This window comes from Cupressus sempervirens, chromosome 2, assembly GCF_028749045.1.
Source record: "Cupressus sempervirens isolate cs-2001-9-10 chromosome 2, ASM2874904v1, whole genome shotgun sequence".
NCBI classification, from domain to species: Eukaryota; Viridiplantae; Streptophyta; class Pinopsida; order Cupressales; family Cupressaceae; genus Cupressus; species Cupressus sempervirens.
The window spans coordinates 559,197,412-559,205,203 of record NC_143119.1 but is presented as its reverse complement, the minus strand read 5'-3'; positions in this window follow the sequence as shown (position 1 = coordinate 559,205,203).

The window sequence follows — 7,792 nt, the reverse complement described above, 5'->3', positions numbered from 1 at the left end:
CGCCCAGATCGGGTCGGCCAGTATGGCTCGCCCAGATTAGCTCGGCTAGCTTGGCTTGGCCAGCATGGCTCGCCCAGATTGGCTCGCCCAGATCGGGTCGGCCAGCATGGTGACTTGGTGACTCGGTGAGAGTACTTGGAACCGTCAAGAACAAAGCCCAATCTTACATGCAAACTCTGCTACTGTACAAACATAGGTTGCAATTATAGAGAAATTGCAAGGCCGTCACAATGGCCCGAGGCCAATGCTCCGACTACTAAGTCAATTTTCTCTTGCAATCGCCATGCCGCCGTTCACAAAGAGATCTCCCCATTCACTTGTGATGACGCACAATCCAAGTGCTAGACGCGAGCTCGCCCTTGAAAGGTCGCGTTCCAAGACATCCGGATGACACATTGGAACAACAATCGCTGTCGAACCATTTCCAATGTTGTGCCGATCGAGTTGGCAAAGAGGCAACCAAATAGCCATCCACGACACCATTTTTGGAGCTCGGCCAGATCGGCTCGGCCAGAACAGCTCGCCCAGATCGGCTCAGCCAGCATGGCTCGGCCAGAACGGCTCGGCCAGCATGGCTCGGCCAGAACGGCTCGCCCAGATCAGCTTGCCCAGATCGGCTCAACCAGCATGGCTCAGCCAGAATGGCTCACCCAGATCGGCTCGGCCAGCATGGCCCGGCCAGAACGGCTCGGCCAGCATGGCTCGGCCAGAACGGGTCGCCCAGATTGCCTCGGCCAGAACGGGTCGCCCAGATCAGCTCGACCAGAATGGCTCACCCAAATCGGTTTGGCCAGTATGGCTTGCCCAGAATGGCTCGGCCAGATCGGGTCGGCCAGAATGGCTCGCCCAGATCGGCTCGGCCAGCATGGCTCAGGCAGAACGGCTCGGCCAGATCGGGACGGTGACTTGATGAACGGACTTAGAGATTCGACTTGGTGGGCCGACCTGGCGGGGTGACTTGATGAATGCACTTGAAGGGTCGACTTGGTGGGGTGACTCTATGAACGGACCTAAAGAGTTGACTTGGTGAGAGTACTTGGCAGGGTGACTCAATGAAAGGACTTAAAGAGTCGACTTGGTGAGAGTACTTGGTGGGGCGACTTGATGAACGCACTTGAAGAATCAACTTGGTTAGAGTACTTGGTGGGGCAACTTGATGAACGGACTCAAAGAGTCAACTTGGTGAGAGTACCTGGTGGCTCGACTTGATGAGCAGACTTAAAGAGTCAACTTGGTGAGAGTACTTGGCGGGGTGAACTGATGAACGAACATAAAGAGTCGGCTTGGTGGGAGTACTTGGTGGGCCGACCTGGTGGGGTGACTTTATGGACGGACTTAAAGAGTCGACTTGGTTAGATTACTTGTTCTGGTGACTTGATGAACGGACTTCAAGAGTCGACTTGGTGGGGTGACTTGATGAAAGGACTTAAAGGGTCAACTTGGTGAGAGTACTTGGCGGGGCAACTTGATGAACAGACTTAAAGGGTCGACTTGGCAGGGTGACTTGATGAACGGACGTAAAGAGTTGACTTGGTGAGAGTACTTGGTGGGGTGAACTGATGAACGGACTTAAAGAGTCGACTTGGTGGGAGTACTTGGTGGGCCGACTAGATGAACGAACTTATAGAGTCGACTTGGTGAGAGTAGTTGTTTTGGTGACTTGATGAACGGACTTAAAGAGTCAGCTTGGCGGGGTGACTTGATGAAAGGACTTCAAGAGTCGACTTGGTGGGGTGACTCGATGAACGAACTTAGAGGGTCGACTTTGCGGGGTGACTTGATGAACAAACCTAAAGAGTTGACTTGGTGAGAGTACTCGGTGGGGTGACCTAATGAACAGACTTAGAGAGTCGACTTGGTGAGAGTCCTTGGTGGGCCGACCTGGTTGGGTGACTTCGTGAACTGACTTAAAGAGTCGACTTGGTTGGAGTACTTGGTGGGGTGACTTGATGAACAGACTTCAAGGGTCGACTTGGCGAGGTGACTTGATGAACGGTCCTAAAGAGTTGACTTGGTGAGAGTACTTGGTGTGGTGACTTGATGGAAAGACTTAAAGAGTCAAATTGGTGAGAGTACTTGGTGGGGTGACTTGATGAACGCACTTGAAGGGTCGACTTGGTGGGGTGACTTTATGAACGGACTTAAAGAGTTGACGTGGTGAGAGTGCTTGGTGGGGTGACTTGATGAACATAGTTAAACAGTCAACTTGGTGAGAGTAGTTGGTCGGGTGACTTGATGAATGCACTTGAAGGATCGACTTGGTTAGAGTACTTGGTCGGGTGACTTGATGAACGGACTTAAAGATTCGACTTGGTGGGCTGACCTGGCAGGGTGACTTGATGAACGGACTTAGAGAGTCGACTTGGTGAGAGTACTTGGTGGGCCGACCTGGCCAGGTGACTTGATGAACAAACTTAAAGAGTCGACTTGGTGAGAGTACTCGGTGGGCTGACCTGGTCACTTGACTTGATGAACGGACTTAAAGAGTCAACTTGGTGGGCCGACTTGGCTGGGTGACTTGATGAACGAACTTAAAGAGTCGACTTGGTTTGTCGAACTAGCGGGGTGACTTGGTGAGAGTACTTGGTGGGCTGACCTAGCAGGGTGACTTGATGAACGAACTTAGAGAGTCGACTTTGTGAGAGTACTTGGTGGGTCGAACTGGCGGGGTGACTTGATGAACGAACTTAAAGAGTCAACCTGGTGAGAGAACTTGGTGGGCCGAGCTGGCGGGGTGAATTGATGAACGAACCTAAAGAGTCGACTTTGTGAGAGTACATGGTGGGCCGACCTGGCGGGGTGAGTTGATGACCGAACTTAAAGGGTCGACTTGGTGAGAGTACTTGGTGGGCCAACCTGGCGGGGCGACTTGATGAACGAACTTAAAGAGTTGACTTGGTGAGAGTACTCGGTGGGGTGACCTGATGAACAAACCTAAAGAGTCGACCTGGTGAGAGTAGTTGGTGGGATGACCTGGCGGGGTGACTTGATGAACGAACTTAAAGAGTCAACCTGGTGGGCCGACTTGGCAAAGTGACTTCATGAACAAACTTAAAGAGTCCACTCGGTGGGCCGACCTGGTGGGGTGACTTGATGAACGAACTTAAAGAGTCGACTTGGTGAGAGTAATTTGTGGGCTGACCTGGCGGGGTGACTTGATGAATGAACTTAAAGAGTCGACTTGGTGGGGTGACTTGATGAACGCACTTGAAGGGTTGACTTGGTGGGGTGACTCTATGAACGGACCTAAAGAGTTGACTTGGTGAGAGTACTTGGTGGGGTGACTCGATGAAAGGACTTAAAGAGTTGACTTGGTGAGAGTACTTGGTGGCTCGACTTTATGAGCAAACTTAAAGAGTCCACTTGGTGAGAGTGGGCCTAACGGGGCGATGTGGTGAGTGGGCCTAACGGGGCGAGTTGGTGGGGTGACTTGGTGAGTGGTATTAGAGAGCCAATGTGGTGAGGCGACTTGGCGAGTTGGTTCATTGAGATGACATGGTGAGCGGGCTTAAAGAGGCGACGACTTGGTGGGGTAACTCGGCAAGCCAACTTATCGAGGCGAGATGGTGAGTCGACTTGGTGAGCTGACTTGGTGAGCGCACTTAAAGAGTCAACTTCATGAGGTGACTCGGCAAGTTAGCTCACTGATGCGACTTGGGCGGGCCGACCTGGCGAACGAACTTAAAGAGGTGACTTGGGCAGGCTGACCTGGTGAGCGAGCTTAAAGAGTTGACTTGGCAACGCACTTGAACAATCGACTTGGTGAGCTAACATGGTGAGTGGGCTTAGAGAAGCAACTTGGCAAGGCGACTTGATGAACGGACTTAAAGGGTCGACTTGGCGGGGTGACTTGATGAACGGACCTAAAGAGTTGACTTGGTGAGAGTACTTGGCGGGGTGAACTGATGAACGGACTTAAAGAGTCGACTTGGTGGGAGTACTTGGTGGGTTGACTTGATGAACGGACTTATAGAGTTGAATTGGTGAGAGTAGTTGTTCTGGTGACTTGATGAACGGACTTAAAGAGTCGGCTTGGCGGGGTGACTTGATGAAAGGACTTAAACAGTCGACTTGGTCGGGTGACTCGATGAATGAACTTAGAGGGTCGACTTTGAGGGGTGACTTGATGAACGGACCTAAAGAGTTGACTTGGTGAGAGTACTCGGTGGGGTGACCTGATGAACAGACTTAGAGTGTCGACTTGGTGAGAGTCCTTGGTGGGCCGACCTGGTTGGGTGACTTCGTGAACTGACTTAAAGAGTCGACTTGGTGGGAGTACTTGGTGGGGTGACTTGATGAACGGACTTCAAGGGTCGACTTAGCGAGGTGATTTGATGAACAGTCCTAAAGAGTTGACTTGGTGAGAGTACTTGGTGTGGTGACTTGATGAAAAGACTTAAAGAGTCGAATTGGTGAGAGTACTTGGTGGGGTGACTTGATGAACGCACTTGAAGGGTCGACTTGGTGGGGTGACTTTATGAACGGACCGAAAGAGTTGACGTGGTGAGAGTGCTTGGTGGGGTGACTTGATGAACATAGTTAAAGAGTCAACTTGGTGAGAGTAGTTGGTCGGGTGACTTGATGAACGCACTTGAAGAATTGACTTGGTTAGAGTACTTGGTGGGGTGACTTGATGAATGGACTTAAAGATTCGACTTGGTGGGCCAACCTGGCGGGGTGACTTGATGAACGGACTTAGAGAGTCGACTTGGTGAGAGTACTTGGTGGGCCGATCTGGCCGGGTGACTTGATGAACAAACTTAAAGAGTCGACTTGGTGAGAGTACTCGGTGGGCTGACCTGGTCACGTGACTTGATGAACGGACTTAAAGAGTCGACTTGGTGGGCCGACTTGGCTGGGTGACTTGGTGAACGAACTTAAAGGGTCGACTTGGTGGGTCGAACTAGCGGGGTGACTTGGTGAGAGTACTTGGTGGGCTGACCTGGCAGGGTGACTTGATGAACGAACTTAGAGAGTCAACTTTGTGAGAGTACTTGGTGGGTCAAACTGGCGGGGTGACTTGATGAACGAACTTAAAGAGTCGACCTGGTGAGAGAACTTGGTGGGCCGAGCTGGCAGGGTGAATTGATGAACGAACCTAAAGAGTCAACTTTGTGAGAGTACTTGGTGGGCCGACCTTGCGGGGTGAGTTGATGACCGAACTTAAAGGGTCGACTTGGTGAGAGTACTTGGTGGGCCGACCTGGCAGGGCGACTTGATGAATGAACTTAAAGAGTCGACTTGGTGAGAGTACTTGGTGGCTCGACTTTATGAGCAGACTTAAAGAGTCCACTTGGTGAGAGTGGGCCTAACAGGGCGATGTGGTGAGTGGGCCTAATGGGGCGAGTTGGTGGGGCGACTTGGCGAGTGGTATTAGAGAGCCAACGTGGTGAGGCGACTCGGCGAGTTGGTTCATTGAGATGACATGGTGAGCTGACTTGGCGAGTCGACCTGGCGAATGAACTTAAAGAGTCGACTTGGCAACGTACTCGAGTCGACTTGGTGAGGCAACCCGGTGAGCAGGCTCAAAGAGTCAACATGGTGAGGCGACTCATTGAGTCAACTTTGTGAGGCGACTCATGGTGAGGAGCTATCCTTGAGGCGACTTGGTGGGCCTACTTGATTAGTCGACTTGGTGAGCTGACCTGACGAGCTGACACGATGAGCGGGCTTAAAGAGGCGATGACTTGGTGGGGTAACTCGGCAAGCCAACTTATCGAGGTGAGATGGTGAGTCGACTTGGTGAGCTGACTTGGTGAGCGCACTTAAAGTGTCAACTTCGTGAGGTGACTCGACGAGTTAGCCCACTGATGCGACTTGGGCGGGCCGACCTGGCGAACAAACTTAAAGAGGCGACTTGGGTGGGCTGACCTGGCGAGCGAACTTAAAGAGTTGACTTGGCAATGTACTTGAACAACCGACTTGGTGAGCTGACATGGTGAGTGGGCTTAGAGAAGCAACTCAGCGGGGCGACTTGATGAACGGACTTAAAGAGTCGACTTGATGAACAAACCTAAAGAGTTGACTTGGTGAGAGTACTTGGCGGGGTGAACTGATGAACGGACTTAAAGAGTCGACTTGGTGGGAGTACTTGGTGGGCCGACTTGATGAACAGACTTACAGAGTCGACTTGGTGAGAGTAGTTGTTCTGGTGACTTGATGAACAGACTTAAAGAGTCGGCTTGGCGGGGTGACTTGATGAAAGGACTTAAACAGTCGACTTGGTCGGGTGACTCGATGAACAAACTTAGAGGGTCGACTTTGCGGGGTGACTTGATGAACGGACCTAAAGAGTTGACTTGGTGAGAGTACTTGGTTGGGTGACTCGATGAAAGGACTTAAAGAGTCAACTTGGTGAGAGTACTTGGTGGCTTGACTTTATGAGCAGACTTAAAGAGTCCACTTGGTGAGAGTGGGCCTAACGGGGCGATGTGGTGAGTGGGCCTAACGGGGTGAGTTGGTGGGGTGACTTGGCGAGTGGTATTAGAGAGCTGACGTGGTGAGGCGACTCGACAAGTTGGTTCGTTGAGATGACATGGTGAGCTGACTTGGTGAGTCGACCCGGCGAGCGAACTTAAAGAGTCGACTTGGCAACGTACTCGAGTCAACTTGGTGAGGCGACTCGGCGAGCGGGCTCAAAGAGTCAACATGGTGAGGCGACTCATTGAGTCAACATGGTGAGGTGACTCATGGTGAGGAGCTATCCTTGAGGCGACTTGGTGGGCCTACTTGATTAGTCGACTTGGTGAGCCGACCTGACAAGCTGACACGGTGAGCGGGCTTAAAGAGGCGACGACTTGGTGGGGTAACTCAGCAAGCCAACTTATCAAGGCGAGATGGTGAGTCGACTTGGTGAGCTGACTTGGTGAGCACACTTAAAGAGTCAACTTCGTGAGGTGACTCGGTGAGTTAGCCCGCTGATGCGACTTGGGCAGGCCGACCTAGCGAACGAACTTAAAGAGGCGACTTGGGCAGGCTGACCTGGTGAGCGAACTTAAAGAGTTGACTTTGCAACGTACTTGAACAATTGACTTGGTGAGCTGACATGGTGAGTGGGCTTAGAGAAGCAACTCGGTGGGGCGACTTGGCGAGCACACCTGCTGGGGCAAGGTGGTAAAATGACTAGGTGATTTGACTTGGTGAGCTGACTTAGGGAGCTGACTTGGTGAGCGAACTTAAGGGGTCGACTTGGTGAGGCAACCTAAATAGTCTTCTCGGTGAGGTGACTTGGGGAGCCAACATGGTGAGCGGTCTTAAAGAAGAGGCGACCTGGTGGGGCAACCTGGTGAGGCGAGACCGTAAGTCATCTTGGTGAGCCGGCTTGACGAGCTGTGAGTGGACTTAAAGAGTCAATTCTTGATTTGGCAAAGACCACATGGTTAGATGACTTGGTGAGCTGACCTGGCTAGCAAAATTGGCAAGCAAACTTATAGAATCGACTTGCTGTCCCCAGCCAGGGTCACACGCCTGGGTCGACCCAACTTGGGTCACCCGACTAGGTCAACCCATCTCCATTGCCCCAGCCTCGGGCGACCCGACTGGGTCGCCAGAGTGGGTCGACGAGGGGGAAAAAAAAAAAAAAACAAAAAAAATCATGAGAGGCCCTGTACAACGAAAAGCGCTAAATTTTGGGCATTACAAAAAAAAAAAAAAAACAAGTTACCTGCTTTTGGATCACGCACAAGTTTCAGTTCACGTATTGCTGAGCCGACTCGAGGCATTACGCCTAGCTAGCCGGATTCGAGGTAGGGTAGCCAAAACGATCCGATTTGAGAATTTTCTTTATAAAAAG